The 25097-nt window shown below is 45.6% G+C and overlaps 1 protein-coding gene across 23 annotated transcripts in view; it reads right to left on the bottom strand.

Annotated features, from left to right (window-relative positions):
* Window positions 1-25097, bottom strand: part of FOXP1 (forkhead box P1) — a 434335-nt gene that overhangs the window by 89100 nt on the left and 320138 nt on the right. Inside the window, exon 1 of one of the 23 annotated variants that reach the window (XM_064156245.1) lies at window positions 442-543. The exons of the other annotated variants lie outside the window; for them this stretch is intronic. The gene's annotated coding sequence lies outside the window, so the exon portion shown is untranslated. Of the gene's footprint in view, window positions 1-441; window positions 544-25097 lie in introns of those variants that run through there. 23 annotated transcript variants of the gene reach the window in all.

Here is a 25097-nt window from a genome sequence, read left to right as displayed (position 1 = left end):
ACACCAGTCAATGTCAAAACCAGAGCTCACTCACTTAATTTCCCCCTGCTAAATTGACTGGCGAAGCCATTCAGCCATCCCGGCTGCTGACATTTAAAACTGACAAAGTATTTCACGCAGCGCTCTGCACTTTCCCTTCTTCCTTGCTCCTCTTCCAAACTACAGCACTCAAGTCAAAACTGCGCGGCCACCCCAACTGTCAGAACAAAAGGCCGGCAAAGACCCCAAACTAGCCACTTTCCAGCACCTTTTAGCAAGTTGCGAGGGGCGCACGCTACACCTCCCTCTCCTCCACCGGCCGCCAAACTCCGGCGCCGCCACCAGGAGCCGAGACCGCGGCGGCAGAAGCATCGCTCGGCTTCCCCGGGCTCTTTCCGCCACTTTGGGAGCGGGCCTGTTCCCCCCACCCCACACACCCTCTTCCCCGGCTCAGGCACCCACCTGGACGGCGGCGGGCGGCGGGCGGCTCGCCGGGCCATGGAGCGGGCTGCGCAGAGCGACGCGGAACGGAGCGGTGCGGAGCCTCCGCGGGTGCGGGCTGAGTGCCGGGGCGCGCTGCTCGCGGGCTGCCGCGCCGCGCCGCCACCCGCGCGGCCCCGCCCCGCCCTGCGCCGCCGCCGCGCACACCCCGCCCCGGAACGGGGCGCCCCGCGGGCCCGGCCCCGCTCCTCCTCCTTGTCGTCCTCCTCCTCCCGCAGCGGGCACCACGCTGTCCCCGCGCCCTCTGACCTGGCGCGGCTGCGCTCCCGGCCCCACAACGACCCGCCGAGAAACTCGTTAAAAGCTGCCTCCCTCTCTGCAGATAAATGTGTTAGGCTACCGCCGAAAGTGGTGACCGGGGGCACGGACGGAGGCAGCGAGCACAACCCGCCCGGCTGCCACTGCCACCGCGCCGCACAAGCGTTGAGGGAGAATCTCGCCCTCCTTACACTGCAACTTTCTTTTCACCCGTGAAAAGCCGCTCTTGCTCTGGCTCTTCCTTTTCCCGACAGTTCTGCCCCGAAAGATCAGGATTTCATCACAAACAGTCGTAATTAAACCCCTGCCGCAAGATGCCTGTAAGAGGATTTTGCGCCCAACTAGACCAGTGGCCTGACCTCAGAGGAGGACCATCTTCCCCTTCTCCCTTTACAAAGCAGAGGGAGATCACTCACCAGCCCAGCACTGGGATGTCCCAACACACTCCAGGGCTGCAGCTCCTCCACTGGGCATCCCACGATGCCCCAGCCCCAGCACAACTCAGGGCCGGGCTCCTCCATACCAGCGCCTGGCAGCAGGAGCCACCACTACCTGTTTGTAAGGCAGTCAAGCCCTCGAGGCGAGTGGCAGCGGAACGGTGATGGTTTTGGGGTCTGTGGCACCGTTGTCACAGTGGGGTTACTGGTTTCACGTCACTCCAAACAAGCTTCCTCAGACTCACACCGGTCAGCTCAGAGAAATACTTCTTTTGGCCCTCTGTCTTCCAACACACAAACACAATCCCGTCAGCATGCTGAGTCTAACCCAAGCACTACCATGGTCCTGGTAACCTAACTTCTCCTGCCCCAACAGCCACTATCCGCTTCATCTCAGGAAGTAATATTTGTTATAGTACCTGTTTTTCTTCTTTTTTCCCCCTCCTTTCACATTTTCATAAAGTTTCTGAAGATAACATTGACTCAGTTCCTTCACACACACTGAAAAGCCAGAAGCTGCCCTGACACCATTCCCAGGCAGAAGGGTACTTTATTTGCCGGAGTCAAGGGCTGTTAGACAATAGCCCCATTAGTTATGCTGCTAAAGAACCTCACAAGAAGCAAAGACAAAGGACCCAATTTACTGACAACTTGTGATCTGATGTTAAATGGGATGTGATACGGATTGCTTTCCACCCTAAAGTGTTTTCGTGTCAGATAACAAATTTATTAATGGGATTTTTTTCAGGTCACAAAAATGTGACCCCACCCTCTTATGAATATTTAATAAGGGACTAAGGGCATCTTTTGCAAGACCCTAAATCTGCCAGAAACAGCCTACATGAATCAGAAAGCGCCTGCCTCTTAAAGGGGCACACACACACCCAGCAGGGTCAGCACAGAAGGGGCAGGGAGCAGCTGGTATCTACACGTACTGTGTGGATGCAAAGCCAAGCAAAGAAACCTGCACACACTCCAACCTGCTGGACGCTCAGAAATAATACAAACCAGTAATGCATGCAAGGAGCCAGTAATTATTATCGCCTGCGCTTAAGAGAATCCTTCCTCTCCTGGACTTCAAAGTAATCTCGAGGAACTCGGATTGCTTTGGGGAATATATTACAGAATTACAGACTTAAACTTTTCAACAGCTTCTCTTGCGGACCAGCTCCTCCTCCCCGCTGCATCTGCTAAAAACATTGCTGTGACAGCATCCCCTGATGCACCGCTGGTGAAGGAGCACCGTTAGAAAACGGCTGTCTGCGTTTAACACACCCCTACCAGCTCTGCAGCCTAAATGGGGAGGGTGCTGCAAGCCCAGGCAGTCTCTGCAGACCAGTCACAGGATGCTCCACAGACCCTGGGCTGGAAATCCTCTGATCTATCGTGTCATCCTCAGCACAAACTTCTCACCCACACACAACCCTCAATCCTAATTAGGCATATCGTCAATCCTTATTTTCCAATATGGCCCTATTCGGGTACACACATCTGAATAAAGAGAGTAGTGCCTTCCTCCTGCCCCTGATCACACCACCTTTGGATCAAGCTTGGACTTACTATATTTGCAGAATAAAAGAAGACTCTGCAAAACCTTCTATTTTTTTCAAAGTATTTCTCTTCTTTCCACAGCAATGCAAGCACAAGGCTGTGAGGTACACACACAGCAAAATCACAGTTCTGGCTCTGTCACTGACAATTCTTCCCAGCCTTGGGCAAGTCACCTAGAATTTTTTCTCTTTGTTTTTTAATGTGCACTGAAGATAGCTCTTTCTGAGAGCCTGCAATAGTCCTGCTCTGGTTCTGGAGTTGCCCACACACCCGTCATTTCAAAGGCAGTCAACAGTCTCTGGCTTCTCACGTGAAAAACAGGGATACTACTACTCATGTCAAGATCTACAGACCAATAGCTGCAAAACACTCTGAAAATCAAAGGTGCTGTCTAAGCACTGAGCACTGACTGCAGAACCTGCAAGCTGTACTTTTTAAAGCATTTTACATCCTTTCATATAAAAGCTTCATACACCTTCAAGCCCAACCAACATCTGCTGTGGGCTAAAAACTTCAGTCCATTCCCTTAGTAACAGAGATGGTAGCACTTGTTAAGGAAGGTCACCGTGAAATATAATGCATTTCTAAGCCAGCAAAATATTTTAAAAGACCAAGAAGAACCATAAACTCCCACTTTAATTCCATTCAATTACAGAGTCATCACAGACAGAGACAATCAGACAGAGACGTTCAAAACAGAACACATAAAGGAGTAAAAATAACTGGGCATGAGTGCAGCAGTCTAGGTGGCTATCTGGGACTGTGTGCCCAAGAGATCTGACCATGTTAAGTGGTGGTATCAGCACCTAGGTGAAAGAAAATAATGACTAGATACCAGGCTCTAAGGTCCAAGTGAGAGAAATAGATTATTAGTTACAAGATGAATACACTGAAAACCAATTATTTTGTTATGCTATTATTTTATATGTCCACTTTAATCACAGGCTTCTGCAGGTATCTACCCATGCAGGGGCTATCAAAAAGCCTTGGTTGCTTGTGGGGCAGGGAAGAAAGAGAGAAGACATCCACGTAGTGCCACCTCCTCTCATCAGAGTTAACCTGCCCAAAACAGGACATATTATGTCTAGTCCCAATATAAGGTAATTTCTACCCAAGACAGGAATTAATCTCTTCTTGTCCCTGGGATGTGCCCCTGGGCAGGATAGACCACCTAGGTCCCACTTTGCCCTCTGGCAGCAGATGGTGGGCCAAATCCTGTTCCCTGCTTCCTAAGTATAAATTTGGGAGTAATTCAGGTGATAGTCAGTGCCAGTGCTGCTGTGGCCTGGAGAAGCCTGCCCACCGGGGGCAACACGAAGGCTGGCACAGGCGAGTGCCAAATCACACCTCTTGGCACACAGGCTGGAGCCATGGGCCACGTTAAGAGCAAGCTGCTGTTTGCAGTTCTGAGGGAAAAAGCCATCTCGGCTGCTATTCCCACTCCTTGATCCCCAGGCCCATTTTTGTGGGGTTAAATCACATTTTCCTGTTTTGAGAATACTTCATTTTCCCTTGTTGCTGTTCGAAAGACCTACGAAAACAAATGGGGAAAACAACTGACTAAACAGGAAACAGTGAAACTTACAACCCACAAAACGCTGAGAAAGAGCACAAAGTAAACATTTTCTGTTTGTTTGTTTCTCTTTTTTTTGGGCCATTTTTAATAATCTCAGCTAAAGCACTCATGGTAAAATATCTCCAGGCAGAAAAGAGATTTTTTAGGCTGATGGTGTCTGGAAGAGAACAGAACAGAGCAGCAAAGCAATTAACATTTCAGTAGAGCCTGTGTCCCTGTTGCTCTTCTTTTTTTTGATGCGAAACTGTCACTTTCCTTATTGCCCCTGCAAATTCTGCATGACGAAGGCTCTTTAAATCCCCTCAGCGTTGTACAATGGTTTAAATTTCACTTCATGGCATGCTTTAAATTACCATTCACATCTTCATTTAATGCATCATTTTATAATGCCAGTGTTACTAGTTAATTTATATATACACAGCAGGATGTGTCAACATTCAGGTGAGTTATGAATATGATTGTGCAGGAGTTATGGAAGACATTTCAGCAAAATTATGGTTCCCTCTAAACATAAAAAATATTAATAATGAATCAAACATCACAGGTAAACAAATTTTATATAATTGCACACCACCTCTCCCCCCTTTTTCACGCTTCCAGACAAATAAATAAATAAATAAAGGAACTGCAACACTTTTGCTCTGCATTCAGGTTTGATTGATCTTAATAAATTGCCATCTCCTTTCCTAATAAACTCTAATCTCTTGTTTCCGCCACAAAGTAAAATTTATTAGTGCACTCTCCTACCAGCAGGTCTGCATCACTCACAGCACAGTGTGCAAATTGTTCCAAGTGTGCTTGGGCATTATTCATAATTTATTTTTCTGCCCCAAAGTACACAATATATTGAAAGGTAATCACCACTAACTGTTTCGGTTACTTGCCCTAATTACGTGCGATAGCATTTATGTCACGTACAGCAGGGGAAATGCTGCAGCTTCCATTAAAACTTCATTTTTATGTATTTTTTCCTTTTCTTGCTATGGCTTGAAACACAGTGTTCACACAGAGAAAAACCTCAGGACGGGAAAGACTGGAGGTGGTATCTGGTAGGAGATGGCAACGCTTCCACTTGAAAAGAACAACCCTTGTCTACCAAAATAACCTACTGGGCACGACAACGGTGATGGCTCCGAGAGGAAAAGTAGGTGTTTTGTCATGATGTTAAAGTTGCCATGGTAAGGAAAAAACAACAGAATGAAACATCAACAAAACAAACGTCAATCAAACACATTTTCGCCCGTTAAGTATTAACCAGTGAACTCCTGGCCACCCCAGACAGATCCATCTCCTGCTCACTGCCTCTGTGCGGGCAGGCTGGGGCAGCCCCAGCGCTGCCAAGCTTTGCATTCTGAGGTGGGTCACCCCCCGTGGGGGTGGTGCAAGTAGAGCCGGTGTGAAACGCAGCGTTAGGCGCACTGCCCTCTCCTGGTCATCCGCTTCTATCAGCAGGAGGCTCCGCACCCTTCTAAAGCCACCTACTCCCGCAACAGCTTGAATACGCACACATGTGTACCACAGGGGATTTAAAGTAAAATAAATCGGATCAAATCCGGGCCCCTCTATGTAAATACACCTCTGGATCTATTTCATACAGAGCTCAGGAGCACCACGCTGGTCACTGCTTCGTCTGTGCGAGTGACCTGTATCACACCGCTGGGCATCTCCCCATGTTTTACTCACTCTGATGGAAACAGATGTTGGTGTACTTCCAATAAAACACCTCCTTAGCAGTAGTGGGCCACTGTTCCCTATTCAGTGGTCCCCAGGGGTTTGTGATATTTTTTATTTATCTGGCTCACAGTTCCAAGTTTTCTTTTTTTTTTTTTTTTTGGGGGGGAGGGAAGTCAGCAGCCATGGGAAGAGCTTTTGCTCATCTTTGAAGAGGAAAACACACACGCAACAGAACAATTTGAATCCTCTCCTACGGAAGTGTTTAGGTAACAGCCCTTTGTGGTTAGAGCGCACAGAAAAGCTGCAGCACTGCCAATGCTGCACAGAGAAGGAGTTTGAAAGCAGCACCAGAATCTCTGCTCTTGCTAGGATGAATAGCAGCACCACAGCACCTCCAGGAATCCAGTATACCTTCAGGAATCACATGCACCCTCAAAATGCCAAAACCTAGCAGAACAGCACAATTTGAAAAGCAGGGAAATGATGCTAAAGCCAAGAAGACTTACTGCATGTAGGAGGGCATAAAGGAGCCCTCCAAGATGACCTGGGGTTGCCACCCTGAACTTGCAAGGTATGCTTGCTGCAAGGCAGTGCTCAGCTACCAGGAGCTGCTACCAGAGGTTACCATCCCAGGGTCCCTTGCATCCCTGCTTTTTTGAAAGCAGGACATAGTGAGGAAGGCCTCCTTATGACCACTATCTTGCGATGCACACGAGGTGCTGCTTCTCCTCCTTGCTGTCTCTAGGTCCAGAGCATCCCTTTTCTCAGCCCAGCAGGACGAAGGTCAGGATGGGAGGAGATGCTAGTGGCACACCTCAGGGCAGGAGGAGACCTGACTTCAGCACAGCCATCCCTTGGCCTTTGGCATGTCAGTCATTTTGATGGTGCACGTCTGGCTTCACATGGACAAGAAACAGCCAGCCGCAGAGGCTAAGCAAACACCTCGACTATGGGACTTTGCTCTCAGATCCCTTGGGGCCATCCGACCGGCTCAGAGTCCTTTGTGCAGCACTAAGCAGAGCCCCCTGCATGCTCCGGGGTATTCCTTTGTACTTCCACTGCGGCCTTTCCCAGCACAGTGCCACGATCCACCACGACTTCCCAAATGAATGGGGCTTGAACTTTACTCAAGGACAGGGACCTCCCCTCTCACTTCCCTTCCTAAGGCAAAGGAGGCTTCTATCTGAAACCGTTAGTTGTCCCATCCAAATCCAGTTGCTGCTTATCCCAATCCTGTCCCCTGACCCACGGGGTTGGGGGCGGGAGGAAGAAATGCCAAGAGGTAGCAGATCCCTGAGCCAGGAGGAGATGCAGTGGGGCAGCTGGGATCCACTCCACTGCACCCATCATGATAAAGGGTGAACAAACAAACAAACAAACAAAGGATTTTCCCTGGGCCTCTTAAAACAAAATTGTCTTCCTGTAGCAAAACAAATCTCTAAATCTGCCTAAAGGCCTGGGACAGGGCTGCTTGGGTTGGAAAAGCACAACTTCCATGCAAAGTGCAAGAAAGAAGGGATAGTAGAAAAAGCCATCTGTGGGAGCAATGCTGTTATTTACGGTCTGGAAGGCGAGGCCAATTCTGTGCCATTAAATGCAGCCACTTCTGAGGGGTATGGTGGCAGCAACTACACCATACGGAGGGCTCTAGAGGAATTCAGGACACCTGAGGCACCAAATCCCTCACTGGAATGAAACTGCAGGGTGATTAAGCAGAAAGAATGTAACTATCCAAACTGTAATTTGGCCAGTACAATGGATCTAACACCCCTATTCTTGAGAGGAAAAAAAAATAGAAGGAGAAAAAAAAAAAGAGTACTGTATTTGAAGTTCAAAATCTAATTAACTATTTGAGAAAAAGAATACTGCTTTTAAAAGAAAAATCCTAACAAGAGAATTAGTGCCAAAGTTTTTCAGCAACCTGCATAAAATGGTATGAAAAACGTATGATATTGGAATAATAGGAATGACTGGATTTGCTCAAATGTTCCTTATACCTTATAATACAAGAATAAAATACAGTGTAAATCCTTCTATCTACATAAGTTCCCCGTACAGAAAAATCTCTCCTTTAATAGGTTTACACCTTTAACATGTATTAGTTTGGAAAAGTCCTAGGGTATAATTACACATCTTGGCTTGGCACATTAATAGCTGTTCCCTTCATTTACTGATTTCTTTTACTGGTCAATTTGCTGGTTTACTACTGTGCTCTTACAACTCAGCTTCCCTGCGGCACCCTCCGCAGCAGACCCTGTGCTAGGAAGGGGAGAGGCTCCGAGCGGGATATGGGCTGTGTGATCCCTTCAGGAGATGGGCTTGCTCTAGGCCTCCTGCATGCATGATGCTCTCTGACATGTGGCATTTGCATCTGCATGTGTCAGCAAGCCACAGGTCGCAGGCCAAGGGAAGCAGGTCCAGGAGAAAACAAGTCAAACAGGGCATCTGCAGGGCTTCTTGCTGCTTTGCTGGCCATATCTATCTTGAGGTCACTGTGGACCATGTTGCTGTAGAGGCTTACAATCCTGCATCTCCATATCCTGCTCCACTCCTACCACTTCCTCTCTCAAATCTCCTCTGCTGCCTTGCATCGCTCAGTTCCTCCTTTGCTCCAGGCTTTCCTCTCCTCTCTGCATCCCTGGAGCTCCACTCCCACTGCTCCTCTTTGCATTTACTCTCTCTGTGGCTTGAGAGACCTGGACAGATGCTAGGCTGGGATGCCCACTGAGCTGCACCACATATCTGGGAAAGGACCATTTCCCCATCATTGAGAAAGGACACTTCCCTACCAGTTCCCACAGGTTCACTTTGCATCCCTCAGCTTCAGGCTCAAAGGCAAAGCTGGCATTTGCTAAGCCTCTGTCCAGCTTTTACAGGTTTTTTTCAACAGTTTAAGAGGGTTTTCTTGTGTTATAGCAGAGTCACTCATTTAATGGCTTTTCAGCACTGCCATTATAAACCAGAACTTTTCAGGTGTTTATTACTCAGCTTTAAAAATTGGCTCTATGCTGAAATTTGGCAAACAAAGTGTCAGCCTAGGAGAGAATTCCATTTTTGCCAATTTTGTGCTCTAAAGGGAAAAAAAAAAAAAACCCATTTTGCCCTCCATAAAAATGCAGCTTTTGCCTCTCTGACACTGGTGAAGTAACAAGTCAATATTGTACCACTGCCAGCAGAGCTGTGGTGATTCAATGCCTACACTTGCTTTGAAGGTGAAGAGTGCTATTGAGCTGCAAATTATTAACTATTATTACAGGTCCTGCCACACAACAAAGATGCAGAAACAAAACAAAGAGAATATGAAATGTCGCTGGGGAAAGGAGGCAGAGTTGACGTGAGGGTCTGGCATTGAAGATGGAAGAGCTGGAAAACAAGAGTCAAGAGCAGTCAGCATGAGGGCCCTCCAGCCAATGCAAGAAGAATGAACAAACTGATATGGAAATATTATTTTTCATTTTCCAAAATGGTATTTCAAATATAAATAAAACACAAATGACACTGTGTAGCTAACTCCATGCCAAAGCTAGCAACGATGTGGGATCAAAATCAGCTTTAAACTAAGCTGAAGTGAGGTCAGTAGGGACCTCATATTGCTCAGTCAGAGCCAAGAGAAACTTTGCCATGTATTTTAACATGCAGAAGACAGAGCCTTGAAGGTGCTGAGGAAGGGCAACCTCACCTCTGCAACCTGGCAGACATAGACATAAAAACGGGCTGGGGACCTCAAGAGGATCAAAAGACATAAGCACCCCCCAAATCTTCAGGATCTGTACAGGAGTGGCAGCATCCAGATCACATACGCCTCAAAATCTGACCTAGGCTGATCCACCTTGGCTGGACAGGACACAGAAATAAGTAGTCTCTAAAGCTCCAAAGCCACTCCACTGTGTCACCTTCTCAAGGGACTGTGGTTTCCTAGCAGAAAGGTTACAGAGGGAGTATTTCTGCTTCAGAGGAAAGGCTAAGGATCAGGAGGGGAGCCAAGCCAGGGCACAATTCCATTTGGGAAGTGCTGGATCAAAGTAGCTGAGAGAAGTCATTGGGGCTGCTTTCAAGCACAGTAAAAAGTAGAAAAAAAAAACCAAACCAACCAACAAAACCCCCAAAACCAACTAACAATTTATCTTTCTGGAAACTTTCTGCTTGTCTAAGTGGCAGCTATTTAAATACAATTAACAAGCAAATGATTTAAAAATTACAATACATTTAATAAGGCAGCATCACAAACAATTTGCATCTCATTAAAGTGTTGGAAGCTGCAAGAATCAGCCTCCCAAATGGGCTGCATGTCAAGCGGGAAACCCAGACACACTCAACAGCTTCTGCACTGTCCTCTGCCACTGGACACACGCCGTGAGGATGGCAGAGCAAAGGAGCTTGGTGCTCCAGCCAGGCCAGCCCCATGGGGACAGAGCTTCAGACACGGCTCCCGGTACAAGGAGGGATGCCACGAGCCAAAGCCTTGCTGGAAGTGGGTGTAAAACGAGGAAGGAAGGAAAAGGGTGGGTGTGTGTGGGATGGGCACTTTGTAATATACATTTGTGAACAAAGAGTTTAAAGAGATTTCAAGCTATTTACTCAGCTATATATATAATTAAAACTTTATAGATTACACTGCCACAAACCTTCCAAGATTGCTGCTGGGTCTGGACACGCATTAATTCCCAGGAGCCTCCTGCAAGAACAATCCCATACTGATGCATGCAGCAGGAAAAGCCTCAAACAAGTAACAGTTTTAAAAGCTTCCAACTCACTTTCAGCTGTGATTTACTGTGGTGGCTCCATTTAACCTGAAGGATGATGCAGGAACACATCACCTCCCCATGTGCTTTTGGCCTCCTTTAGAACATGCCGCCGCACTGAAACCTGCTACCTAGATCATATCATGGGATGAAGACTTTGCTAGGCATAGATTTATATGGGTACCCATGTGGGTAAGAGCTGCTGGTGTTTTCTGTCATCATCTCACAGAATCCTTTGGGTTGGAACAGGTTAAAGACCATCTAGTGGGACACCTTCCACTAGACCAAATTGCTCAAAGCCACATCCAACCTCCCCCTGAAAAAGGGAGAGGGCATCCACAGCATCTCTGGGCAACCTGTTCCAGTGCTTCATCACCCTCCTGGTAAAGAATCTCCTTATAACTAATCTAACTCTCCCCTATTTCAATTTAAAGCCATTACACTTCATCCTTTCACTACATGCCCTTGTAAAACATCTCTCTCCAACTTGGTTCTCGCCATACAAAACTATTCTCTTGCAGTCCATGGATGGCAGCAACCTGTCAGGAGACTGATGGGAAAGGAAGAAATATACACAGTATATACATGTGATACATTAACAAATTCCTAGATGACTGAGGAATGCAGCTAAACAGCCTCAACTTCTATTATCAGGAGGCCAGAAGGCAAAGACATTCATGAGAGGACGTTCCTGAATCACCACTGGTCTCAAGTGCTGGCACTGTTACACACCAACCACACCTTTAATCCAGAAGCTTGCTCCAGAGTGCTTCATGAACTGAGCAGGGACAAACAATACTCTGTGAAGTTCGGCACAAGCTCTGCTTCAGCCTTTTACTTTCTGTGCCTCAAACTCTGCAGGCTCTGGGCTGTGTTTAACGCTGCACAGCGTAGTTATATACAACACTGGCAGGACAGAGCGAGAACATAGTTTACAATTGAATCTGCAGAGGAAATTTGGGTAAGTTGAATGTAATTATCCATTTGGAAGCTAGCCAAGGGCTGGGACTACTCAAAACCCAGAGGGAAGCTGCATGAAGTGACCCATTTTGCACATCTTTGAAAGGCAGCACCTCTGAGCTGCTCCGTGGGCTCTTGCGCAGTGCTTCTTGGCAGAGAGAGCAAGACCAAGCCCATCACCCGTGCTGATCCCTCTGCTGGGATCCAAGGGTGCCATCCTGCTGCTGAGAGACCTGTCAGTGCTCAGTGCTGCTCCTGTGGGGAGGCTGTGTGGGGATCCAGTAGTCCCAGAGGTCCCATCCTGCTGCTGGGACACCTGTCAGCAGCGATGGGGTACTAGAGGCACTTGTGCCCCACAGCACCTCTGCGAAAGGGATGGCAGTTTGAGCCTGACAAGAGCCGCAAAAAAGAGATGGAAAGAAGAACTAAAAATATATAGAAACCCTGCTAGTGGCAAACCAGTTGTCTTCTTGCCAAGCAATGTGCATGCAGCCTGCTGCTCTGGGTACAGCACTCCAGAGAAGTCCCAGAGACCTTCGAGTGGTTCCTGGATCTCTCCATCCCTGGTACCGTCACCACCAGCCTGTGTCACCCCCCTGGAAGCTTCCTGCCTAGAGAAGCCACCAACTACAGCCACGGGGCCTCATGGGTTTCTTTTTCAGGCCTGTGGTTTCCCTCGTTTGTCAAAACAGGACACTATTTACATTTAAAACGTGACGATTTCAACAAAGACGGAGCAGTTACTGCCGGGTTTGCAGCCACCCATCAGGCTGTCCTCATGCACACAGAGTGTTTTGTTTTAGAAGACCTCGGTCCACGTTTGCCAGCATGCAGTCTCTGCAAAGCTGGACGTGAAGACAAGTGTCTGAGCAAAACAGCACTCACTTTCCCTGAATCACTGAACATGTGTAATTCATTTATCTGTAATATTGTGCTAAACTCAGCTCCAATTAAACAAATGAAAACACCTGCTTAGCACACATAGATCTTTCCATACCTCGGGGGAAGACACAGCAGTGTGCTCTGTAGTAAAATCTGGCTCAGAAGCCTACACTGACAATGCAAAGCTGGGCTTTCTGTGTTTACTTGTTTTGTTGTTGGGTTTTGGTGTTTTGGTTTTTTAAGGCACATAGGCAAGGAGATAGAAAAAATACAGACAGTGAGATTTTGGGGGAGGAGAATTTGGTTTTAGTATTTCTACTCTTGTCATGTGCAGTTCTGTAACATTTAACAGTTCATCACGGGCTTCTCATGGGCATTTGGACCTGAAGGCACACATCACTTTGGAGTGCATTCAAAAGAGTGTAGCCAGCAGGCTGAGGAAGGTTCTCCTCTCCCTGAGTTCTAGTGAAGTCATGTCTGGAGTACTAGGTCCAATTCTGGGCTCTCCAGGTCATGAGGCAAGGAACTGCTGGAGAGAGTCCAATAAAGGCTATGAAGATGAGGGGACTGGAGCATCTCTTGGGAGGAAAGGCTGAGACATGTGGGGCTGCCTAGTCTGGAGAAGAGCAAGCTGAGACGGGATCTCCTTAATGCTCCTACAGGGCTGAGGGCAAGAGGATGAGTCAAGAGGACTCTCTTCAATAGAGTCCAGTAACAGGACAAGGAGCAATGGACATGAAGTAGAACACAGAAGGTTCCATCCCAATATGAGGAAAACCATTTTTCCTTTCAGAGTGACAGAGCCCTGGAGCAGGCTGCTTAGAGAGGTTGTGGTCTCCTTCTGTGGAGAGGTTCCAAACCCACCAGGATGTGAATCTTGGCAACCTGCTAAGGGTGATCCTACCTGAGTAGGGGGGTTGGATCAGATTATCTCTAGAGCCTCCAACCCCTGCCACGCTGTGATCACTCCAGAGAAGAAGGTGAGGTAATGAAAGCTTTAAATCACATGTGTCTGGCCTCAGAACTCAGGATACTGTAAAACCACCAAAGAACCCTCACGTTAAAAAAATCTACTGAGTGAGGGAGAAAATGTTTCATTCTCTTGTTGTGCTCATGGACCATGGGCATCCACCAGCACTGTCAGACATCCCTGCTGTTCCTCCACATTAACAGCTCAGAAACATATTGCAGTAGTACACCAGCTGCGGTCACTCCACCTATCTTGTGGGACAAGACCACTCTAAGCACCCCTGATGACCAAGCCGGAGTAAACAAGACACAGCCTCATCTCACACCATCTTTAGCTGGCTGAGGGGTGTCCTTTTGGCTCTGTCTCAGAAAGGAGGGTGCTGGGGGCACCCCTGCCCAGGGCTGGTTTGGGAGCTGTGGATGCTTTGCTCAGTGCAGCAGCTGCCATCAGGAGAGCCTGCAGCCTGCCAGATCCCCTACACTTAACTCATTTCCTATTCTTTACTCAACTGCCTGCAGACAATAAGCTGTCAATCAGATCCCCACCAGAACATTTACAATTATCTTCCCTCTCCCGCACCTCAGCATGGCCCCCGTACGAATAGCTCCATCCTAAACTGTTCACACACGAGCCATTTGCAACTCTCCTATTGCTGTAACTGCCCTGACTTGAGAGGTGTGTTAGGAAATTGAATTTCCTCATGTTTTCAAATAAAAGTCCTTTGGTGGTGAAGCACAGAAGCAAAGGAAAAGGCCTCCTACAGGTGTGAGGCAAAAGCAACCAGGAATGGAAAAACTGCCCCAGTAATTATTCTAGCATCCTGTGCAAGGAATGAGGCAGTTTGCTGCTTTTTTCCCTCCAGTTTGCTTTTTTCTTTTTCCCAGCAAAATCAAAGCTACAGACTGAAAGTGGTTTGGTTTGGGTTTCTTTCTTTCCTTCCTTTCCACCCCCCCCCTCCCCAAGACAGGGCAGGGTGGTCCCCTCTGCTTACTCCTGCAGAATTAGCAACAAACCACCACCACCACAGTTTTGCAGCTGGCCCTGCTCCTCCTCTGCTGTGTCCACTGCTGGACTCTCCCAGAAGAAATGGAGTTGTTTTTCTTCTGGGTAGAGACAGCTGAGTGAAGGACTCAGAATGAGCAGACTTTTCAAGCACCAAGCCCAAGTGAAAAATAACAGCCATGGAAATCATAAACATACCTTCCCTTGTAGCTGCAGACAACGTGATTTAAAAACATCTTAACTATGTTCTGCATTCTATTAATGCTCTCCCTCCAGAGAAATCCCAGATACTTTGGGGGTGCTTTTCAAACGCTGCAGGCTGGAAGTCTGTCCAGGATGGGTCGCTTCTTGACAGCACCCAAATCATTGCCATTGCTAACTTAGGGTAAAATTGGTACAGATATAATTTGCTATGCTGTGTCTTTACTGATTTTCTGCTCAAGGGTTAGTGCAGTAAACAGCAAAGAGATACTCTCCCGTGAACTGATTTGGGCAGCATTTCTGGTGACTGTAAAACAGAAACTTAACTATTGCCACTATGGTGTTGTGGTTTTTTTTTTTTCCCCTTTTCCTCCTATTTTTAATCCTTGCACAGAATATTTCTACAACCTTTTTCTGATGGAAAATAACCTCTCTGATATTTCCCCTCTCCTTTAAAATGTTTATCCTGCTCCAAATCTGCAAGGTGTAGCATCATCAAGGAAGGTCAAGTTTCACAGCAGCTACCGTCTCTACTGTGCGCTCCACCACTTTGAAAAGACGAACAATAGTCCCTCAAGGGTCGCTGCTGATGGCACAGCAGCAATCCACAATGGAGGGTTAGAAATCTGAAATTAAAATAAACTGCTTAACACCTGCAGATAGAGACAGAGATGCAGGGGACCGAATAAAATGGGACAGTCTCTTAACCCAATCAACAAAGTGCTCATTGTTCTAGTTAAGACAAGTAACTTAGCAATAAATATTGAGCAAAGGAAGCTAACCTGTATCCACAGCCTTTGAATAAACACAAAAGTTAAAAGCAAAATCAGTGCCCAGCCTTTGGCTCTTGCCAGCTTGTGCTTTACTCCACTTTGCTTGGCCTTGTTTTCACTTTTAGGGATTTTCTTTGCCTCCTCTCTTGTTATTCTCACTTTCCTGTAGAAACCTCTTATCAACACAGTAAAAGGACAAACAGAAGGAACTGCCAGCACACAATTAGACAACGTGATCGACAGCTTGGCTGTGCTCTGCAAATCCACCTGGGTGCAGATAAGTGGGAGGCAAAGGGCTGGGCAAGATGCTGACCGACAGCCCCCATGGATCCTGGAAAGCTCCTACCTCCTGCCCATAGCCCTTCTCCCCACGGGCAACTAGATGCAGCCCCACAGATTTCTTTAACCACCAAATAACCAATTTCATGTTTTCCCTGTAGGATGGCACACAGCATCTTTGGAAGATACAGGCAGGTTTATCTCTACTACAAAAGTTCGAGCATTCAGGTCTTGATCTCAGTATAAGTAGACGCCTTGGTTAGTTCTCATGTTTCCTGAAGTGGTTTCTCCATCCTCATGCCAACAACTCAGCCAGCAGCAGAGGTTTGCACAGCAAGTACTCCTCCTGACTTCACTGTTAAATCATGTTTTCTTCATTTGAGCATCATTATATTCCATAGAACCAGGTGTGGGTACCATGCAGAAGGCTTTCTGGGCCATGGCTGTGAACACAGCCATGCAGGCACAGGAAGGTTTGTTTCACAAGTAATCTGTGCCTGTTTACAAAATTACAGCTATCTGCAGCTCTCCTGAAATACCTGCCCTGGTGTTTAGGAGCCATAAAATATAACCTGTCTTTTGTAGGGTTCCAACTGGTACATTTGGAACAAAAATATATGTGCATTACTGGGCTTTTCTAGACTCAGATTGGCTGCTCCCTGTTGTATACTGGCTACTAAGCCTGTGCAACACCAGCACTATCATGAGGTCCCCCAGAGACAGCAGCAGACAAATCTTTGTGTGAGAACCAGGTCTTTAGAGATCACTCATCCAAATTTTACACTATGTCTCTTTACCCGTGTCCCACTTTTACCCCATAGTAACCATCCCATGAAGAAGAGCACATGAAATGGAAGCATGGGTCACAGCCCAGCTTAGAGTGACAGGTTGCTGCCTTAGCCTAACAGATTCATGTTGGGATGGGCATGAAAGGTTCACCAATGAACTCTGTGGCCAATGCCAGTGGTTACCATCAACTAAGAGGTCTTTAGGCAGCTGTTCTTGCAAGCAAAATTAACAGGATTCAAGTGACTAAAATTGCACTCTGGCTATGAACCAATGGGCTAGGCTGGCAGTTGGCATCTCCCAACAGGTTTGTTTTGGATGTTTATTTGAGCTGTCAAGAGCCCACACAATTCTACCAATTTTTTTTCCAGTGAAAGGTGGGAAACTTGTCTCAAGTGTTTCTGATTTTTGCCTTTTCCTTCACAACTGTACAGATAAAAACTCAGTTTCTTCCCTAAGTTGTCTGAATGCAGGAAACCCCATCCCCATGGGCAATAAAGTCCTTGGGAAAGACATTTTCCATAGCAAACGTGGAAATACGTACCACACCTGCACAACACAAAGCCCAAGACACAAACCATGAGTAACTATTCAGCCCAAAGTCTCCTGATGAGCAGAAAAATGCACAAACCCAAGCATTCAACCAAGAAATCACAGCAGATGTAATTACTAGCCTTAGGCAAAGCAGAACTGATCACAGAATGGTTTAGGTTGGAAGGGACCTCAAAGCTCATCCAGTTCCAACTCTGCCATAGGCAGGGACATCTCCCACAAGAACAGGTCGCTCCATGCATCATCCAACCTGGCCTTGAACACCTCCAGGGAGGAAGCAGCCACAACCTCCCTGGGCAACCTGTTCCAGTGTCTCACCACACTCACCTTGGTTGAACTGGAATGACTCTAGTATAAAACTGATTTGGAAAAAAAAAAGCCAGAGCTAGGGAGGACCTACTGACTGCAGAGTATTCCTTGGATGGTTGTTGCCTAAACCTAGGAAAAACCTGGCCCAAGCTGCTTAGCCCCATGCTGCTGACCTGTCCAAGAGGTCCATGCGTCTGCACAGGTGCATCATAAAAGGCTCAATACTGAGCTATACCCAACAGGTTAATAACTAAAACATGGCAGCAAATTATTTGAATCCATAATACTTAAACACCAAAGTGACAGAGATCACAAGAAAATGCTGAGCTTTGATAATCCCCTGCACAGGCTTAAACACCCTCAATCCACATGTTCCACTACACTATGTACTCCATACACTCTGGCACATGGCATGAGCTATGGAGCTGCCACACAGGTGGGGGATGGTCTCTTCTCCCAGGCAACCGGCAACAGAACAAGGGAACACAGTCTCAAGTTGTGCCAGAGGAGGTCTAGGCTGGATGTTAGGAGGAAGTTCTTCCCAGAGAGAGTGATTTACATTGGACTGGGCTGCCCAGGGAGGTGGTGGAGTCACTGTCCCTGGAGGTGTTCAAGAAAAGCCTGGATGAAGCACTTAGTGCCATGATCTAGTTGATTGGCTAGGGCTGGGTACTAGGTTGGACTGGATGATCTTGGAGGACTTTTCCAACCCAGAAGATTCTACGGTTCCATGATGGAGGACAACTTCCTGAGAGGCAAATGGTACCAAGGTACAGCATCAGTGACCTCAGCAGCTGTGCTACAGGCACTGCTGCCTCCTTGCACCTCCCTTGCAATGGCAAATTCAAAACTTTTCCACCTAGACACAGTAAACCCAGGATGTAGATATTCCAATTAGCCTCTGTTTAAACATCTGTTGGTAGACTGCATTTAACATTAGTTATTTGAGCAAAGCGTGATTTGATTAGGCTGTCTGAAACAGAGCCAAAGTCTGCAAAATAATAGCTCAATTAAATTTTGTTTTGCTTTCATTTGTCTTATACTTCCCTGAGTGTGATACAGTTGCATATAATCAAGTAAACTAATTCCTTTCAAAATGAGAGATTTTGGTGCCTTTTCCATCTCCTCTGAAAGTTTATTTAATAATCTATTCCATCTTCTCCATGCTTCATCGAGCTTCATCCTGACACAAAGTACATTTCTTTCATGTGCCTTCCGTCTACTTTAATTTTCTAGGCTTTCAGTGACTGGAGATTATGTGCCATTAATGTTACACCTTAAATAGATTAGTAATTTATAAAAGACAGATTACACTTATCAGGAAAATAAAAACATTTCAGCAACGCAGCAGCCTTCTCTTTGCACACACCACTAAATATTTTGCCAGCCTGACGACACAGCTGTAAAACTGTCAAGCACCGAAGCCACATCCAAGAGGCATTTCCAGTTGTTTCCCTGGGTTTAGTTTCCTCCTATTCTGTTATGTTGCACTTGTTGCCCTGAAACTTCAATATTAGCTCTAGAGATTTAAACACAAGGCAAACAGCTGCTCTCCCCTGCTCATGCAAGGCAGATCAAAATGCCTTCTCTCTTTCTCCTCTGATTTTTTTCCCCCCTCTCTCCCTTTCTTTTTAAACAAATTACTGTAGCTGAAGTGTTTCTGGCAAAGTTGACTGGTTTAGGGCAAAATTTTGCTCTGTGATCATCGTATTCCTCCAGTGCATACTCCTCCTGGTTGGTGCATGAGGAACACCAGAGCTTCCTCCCTGTGCTGACTAAAGAAGCTCTGCCTTGAGGATTAAAATAAAGAAGTCACAGTCATTTAGCTGCTAGATGTGTATGTGATTTAAATTCAAACATTAAACATTTAAACATTAACTTCTTTCACACTTCTGTTAAAGGAGGGGGGGAAAAAGTATTCTTTGAGAGATGTCTTTTATGAAGGAGTTTTTTGATACATAGTCCTCTTTCTTGAGTGTTTCTTTAACATATTTGTTTCCAAGTGTGAACAAGAAGGGACAAGCTGAAATAGGTATCTGGCAGGTTCTTCCCCAGCACGTGCTGCTGAAAGCCACAAGCACTCCTGCCGCTGTTTGAAGTCTGTTGTTCTGGTGCAGAAAGGCACTGGGACTCCTCCAGCACCACCCCAGCACTGCCCTGCCCAGTACCTGAACATCCTCCTGCCACAAAACTGCCTTAGAAATTAGAGGCGGACGAAGCCCATGGAAGTTCCAAATGGGATGGGTCCTATTTAAAATGTAGACAGCTACTAAATATGACAACCATCTGATGTATGAAAATTATTCACAAGCAAAAACAGACAGTCTGGAAATAGCTGGGATGACTTCATTTAGACAGAATTACCCAAATCTGTTTCTAATATACACAGTACACATAATAAATTTTTACAATATGACAAGGAAAACAAACTTAATAAAAGTTCCTGCTCTTTTGTTACACAAGCAAGCTATAGCCATGATATGTTTATAATATTTGGCCCATGATATCACAGCTAAGTAAAAAAAAAAAGCTAAGCAACACCAAAAGCAGTCACTAGGTACGACTGCACCTCGCGACTCCCGCAGCAACACCGCTGCGCGCATCGTCTCGGTGCATCACCTTCCCCATCTCACACCCCGCGCTCCACCAGGACTCGCCGTGTGGCTTTTGACTGATAGTTTCCTTTTCTCCTTCTCCCAAGCACCCTCTCTCCTCTCTGACTTGGGAAGCTGCAGATCTGTGTGACGAGAGTTTGTTTTTTTTCCAACGACACCAGGACTCATCTGAACGGTAAGAGATTTTGAGCCTGTTTCCTTCACTCCTGGTTATTTGACAAGTGCTTGAAAACCCTGTTATAAACAATCTCTGTAGGAAAACAGATGATGTCTTACGATCACAGAAGGTAATTTTTTCAAGAACCCAACTTTTTGAGCATTTCCCAGATGCACCGCGTCAATCTTCCTGCGTTTGACTATCTCAGCTGGTTTTCCAGCCTGGGCGTATGGCCAGGCAGGCCGGACTGCCCCTCATTGTCACTTCTGTTCGATGGCACTTGCACCCACTGCTGTTATTCCAGGCTTCAGGAAATTTTCTTACCACTGGACAGGCTCCAGCACTGCGCACTAATAAGTCACAGCTTGCAGCACTCTTAAGTGTGTGCCTGTGTGTGCGCACGCACGCGTGTGTCAGATCAGGGCTGCGGTTTGCGTGGAGTGGAGGGGGGGGGTGGTGGTGCAAAAAACAGTAGTTCAAAAATGCTGCCTACTCAGATTGACAGAAAAGTGACCCCTGCACTTCATCAGAAATTCCTGCAGACTGACAAAATAAAGGAGTGTTGCCTTTATCACACACAGTAAGACTCATATGGAAACATGGAAACACTACATCACTCGACCTCAGGTTGCCCCCTTTTCAACCACAGATGAATATTACGTCTGAAAATTGTAAATCAGTTGGAGACGTATGAGAGGAGGTTCTCTTTTCTTTCTGTATTAAAGGCAGTACCTTTTAATCTCTAGATTTATTCTGTAATGTCAAGCAAATGAGGAAGACAATTTCCCTAACTGAATTTTGTTACTCTTCTGTCTCTTCAGCATCCCTGCATGGCCTTCACAGCATTTCCTCTGCTTTGCTTGCATCAGGAAATAATGAGCATGCATCACTCACCCAGCTCTGAGTCACAAATATTTGCCTACATTAACAGAGCATTAAAAGCCGTTTTTCAACAACTTAAGGAAATTGTGCTCGCCCTTTAAACTGTGATTCACTGCTAGGAGAACTTCAGAAACTTTTCTAAAGGCAAAAACCAGTGGCCACAACCTTCTTGTAGTATCATTAAGTACTAAGAGCTGACTTTCCCCTTACAGATTCCTACACAATAGATTTCTCTACTTAATGAAACTACTTCTGAAATTTCCCTGCACTCAGTGTTGGGTACTTTGAAATTTCAATCTTTTCACATCCCTCAACTCTCATCAACCTTCTTTTTTTTTTTTTTCTTTTCCCTCCCCAGACTGTGTCAATAAAATTGATTACTTGCAGTTCTGAACTCTGTTCTGCACATGGAAATAAAACAATTTGTTTTAAAGTATTTTCTAAAGAAAGCAGGACTTGGCAATCGTATCTATGAGATCAAAAAAAAAAGAAGAAAAAAAAAGGGGGGGGGGGGAATGGAGGGAAAAAAAGGCAAGAAGAAAAAATGAAAGAGAGACAAACCATCCCAGAAGAAAAAAAGAGAGAAACCAACTCAGAAGGAAAAAAATAAAGAAGAGACAAACCAAACCAGAAGAAAAAAAAAGTAAGAGAGAAACCAACTCAGAAGGAAAAAATAAAGAGACAAACCAAACCAGAAGAAAAAATAGAGACAAACCAATCCAGAAGAAAAAAAAGAGACAAACCAACCCAAAGGAAAAAGTAAAAGAGAGACAAACCAACCCAAAAGAAAAAAGTGAAAGAGAGACAAACCAACCCAAAAGAAAAAAGTGAAAGAGAGACAAACCAACCCAAAGGAAAAAAGTAAAAGAGAGACAAACCAACCCAAAAGAAAAAAGTAAAAGAGAGACAAACCAACCCAAAAGAAAAAAGTAAAAGAGAGATAAACAAACCCAAAAGAAAAAAGTAAAAGAGACAAACCAACCCAAAAGAAAAAAGCAAAAGAGAGACAAACCAACCCAAAAGAAAAAAGTAAAAGAGAGACAAACCAACCCAAAAGAAAAAAGTAAAAGAGACAAACCAACCCAAAAGAAAAAAGTAAAAGAGAGACAAACCAACCCAAAAGAAAAAAGTAAAAGAGAGATAAACCAACCCAAAAGAAAAAAGAGAGACAAACCAACCCAAAAGAAAAAAGTAAAAGAGAGACAAACCAACCCAAAAGAAAAAAGTAAAAGAGAGACAAACCAACCCAAAAGAAAAAAGTAAAAGAGACACAAACCAACCCAAAAGAAAAAAGTAAAAGAGAGACAAACCAACCCAGCAAGCCTTGCCCCCAGCAAAACAGAACAGAGACCTCTCCCACAAAGAGAAGCACCGTCCTGAATGTAGCACAGCAGTGAGGAGGAGAGCTCAGTTCCTGACACACACATCATCAACCTCACCGTTGTTCTCCTGATTGATATATCTCCCTGTCGGACAGGAACGATCTTTTCGGGTCATTAATACGTTCATTAATTTGTTATCAATCCTAGCTCGCTGTACTTAAGCCGCTCCACACCAGGGCTGACGGCAGCGCCGGCGCGCTCGGGTAGGGCCACCAGCGCCTGGCTGTTGAGATGCCTCATGCCTACAACCGATCTGTTGCTTGTACAAGTTTAATCTTGGTCTGAAGGGGCTGATTGTGGAACCATGTCGCTGGAACATCTTCAACCCAGCTGTACATCATATAAAGCGCCCTAGGAGGGGGCAGGCTCCCATGATTCCTAGCAGCAGTGCATACCTTTAACTCCCTAATCTGTAATACTACAAAATACCGCTCTCATTTCTTCCCAAGCACAAGTGGACTACCAGCAAGGGTCCAACAGTGTTATTCCTAATTACCTTTTTTTCACTCTTGATCCTGTGGCGCTCATAATTAGTTACCTGGGGCTGCAATCCAATTTGAAGTGATGACAAGAAAGTGATCCATGAAAAAGTAATAAGTTAAATCCAATTTCAGCCTTCCTCTAATTAAATGCACATGGAACTAATGACTCAAACCCTACCATTTCAGTGATAATGGTAATTAGCGAGGTGGGAGTCACTCTCTTTTTTCAACACTGTAGGTGTAAACCACAAGGTAAAATGGCAGGAGCACTCTTAATTACATGTGTCATTTTGTCAGCAATTTACACATTTCTGACCAGTCAGGAAGGTTTCATTTGTTTCCCCCTTTCCCGAGGTGGGTAACACACAGCCAGACTTGGGCACAGCCAGCCCTGTTCCCAACCTGGCCAGAAATCACCTTTTTTCCAGAGACCTATTCTCTAGATGCTGCATGTCAAAGCAGAAATCCTGCTAGAAAATTATAACTCGGGGTGCTCTGACAAGACACAGAGCTGGAAAAGAGAGATCCTTGCTTCTATTTTCAGTTTTGTCCCTCGGCACTGAATTCCTTCTAACCTGTAGATGCCAAATTCCCAAATACCCCATCAGGAGCCATGCACTTCCAACGCCACTGAAGGGCTGCAGCAATCCCACCTTGGGCGAGTTCACTTACTATCTCTCTGCCAGGGTATACATGGCTACAAAATGAGAGTAATCCTATCTGCTGGCAGGACCTCGTACTGTCAGCTCTCCCAATGTATTGCTGTCTTCCTAGGAGCCATCCCTTCTTCTGGACTCAGGCAATTACACGGCAATCATAAACTCCATCTGAGACAAACAACTGCATTTGTCACCTTTCTGCTCAGGCTGAGAAGCTGGAAAAACTGAACACTAAAGGCAATGAGCAAAAATATAAAAGGGCAGCAAAAAAAAAAAAAAAAAAAGGCCCACAAGTCTCACTAAAAAGAATCAAAACCCCAAAACCCAAACCCCTTAGTATTAAAATTTTCAAGCTGATCATGTAATTTTGAGGACCTGACTCAGGTTTTGTCCCGTTTGTGGGGCAGATGCTATTTGCACTTCAGAGGCACATTCCAAGAACTGACTAACATCTAGAACTGGGCTTAGGGATGAAAAATAAAAAAGCTGCAGGTCCTTTGGAAGAAACCAGGAGAATTCAACTTTCATTTGGTTTCCAAAGGAAAAAAATAGAAAAGGAAGGATTCAGGTGAAATTTCCATAGATTAACTATTTAAACTCTGCAGAAGTGAAATCTTGACCCACTCTCAGTTGCTGGTAAAATTCCCTTTAGCTTTTCTGAGGCCAAACTGAGATTGATTCCTGCGTTCAAGAGTGAAACAGAGATACTCATATGAACAGAATAAATGCGCTTGCAAATTCGCTTCCCCTCCCAAATTATCTGCTGAGACATAATTTCTGAGACATAATTGACCACTATGTAAAACAGGTACCCTGCTGTAAAACCTGAGGCTACGTAACCTGGTCCCCGTGTGCTCCAAGGGAAACAGAGAATACCCTTCCCTTCACCTTTCAGTGTTTATTACACTGTCAAGCTAACAGTTTCTAATTTCATAAAAAACAATAACAATTGCCCCCAACACCGAGCCACAGGGATTTCCCCCCCACCCTCCCTTGCCCTTTTCTATTTCTTGAGAGACTGAAAAGAGATATTAAGATGATAGAGCATGCAAATTAAATTCTACAAAAGCCCAGCCAAAGGCTGCTTTAAAAAGCAGCGGTATGCAAAGGCGAGGACAGCTCTGTCCCCCCAGCCTCCACCCTGAAAATCCTAACCCAAACCCAAATTCTTTTCTTGGCCGTGACTTAAAGGGAAGATTTATTTTGTGTTTTGCCAACCGAAAACAAAAGTTTCCATCTTAGTAATTTCATTATTTCTCCTCTCCAAACACAGGCAGGTTAACAATCACACAACAAATCTCCCTTAATCACATAAAGAAGTCAAGCAATGGGTTTCAATTGTGAGATACTGGCTTGAATGCCCTAAATCTGTTTTCAGTCCAGTATCCAACTTTCAGCTCGGTGCAATAGACAACATTTATGTCTTAAAAAAAAAAAAAGAAATTGTATTTTTAGTATTGCCAAAACACACATGCACTTTTACTTTCT

This window comes from Pogoniulus pusillus, chromosome 16 (assembly GCF_015220805.1).
Source record: "Pogoniulus pusillus isolate bPogPus1 chromosome 16, bPogPus1.pri, whole genome shotgun sequence".
NCBI classification, from domain to species: Eukaryota; Metazoa; Chordata; class Aves; order Piciformes; family Lybiidae; genus Pogoniulus; species Pogoniulus pusillus.
The sequence above is the reverse complement of the archived record's forward strand: the minus strand, read 5'-3'. Positions and strand labels throughout refer to the sequence as shown.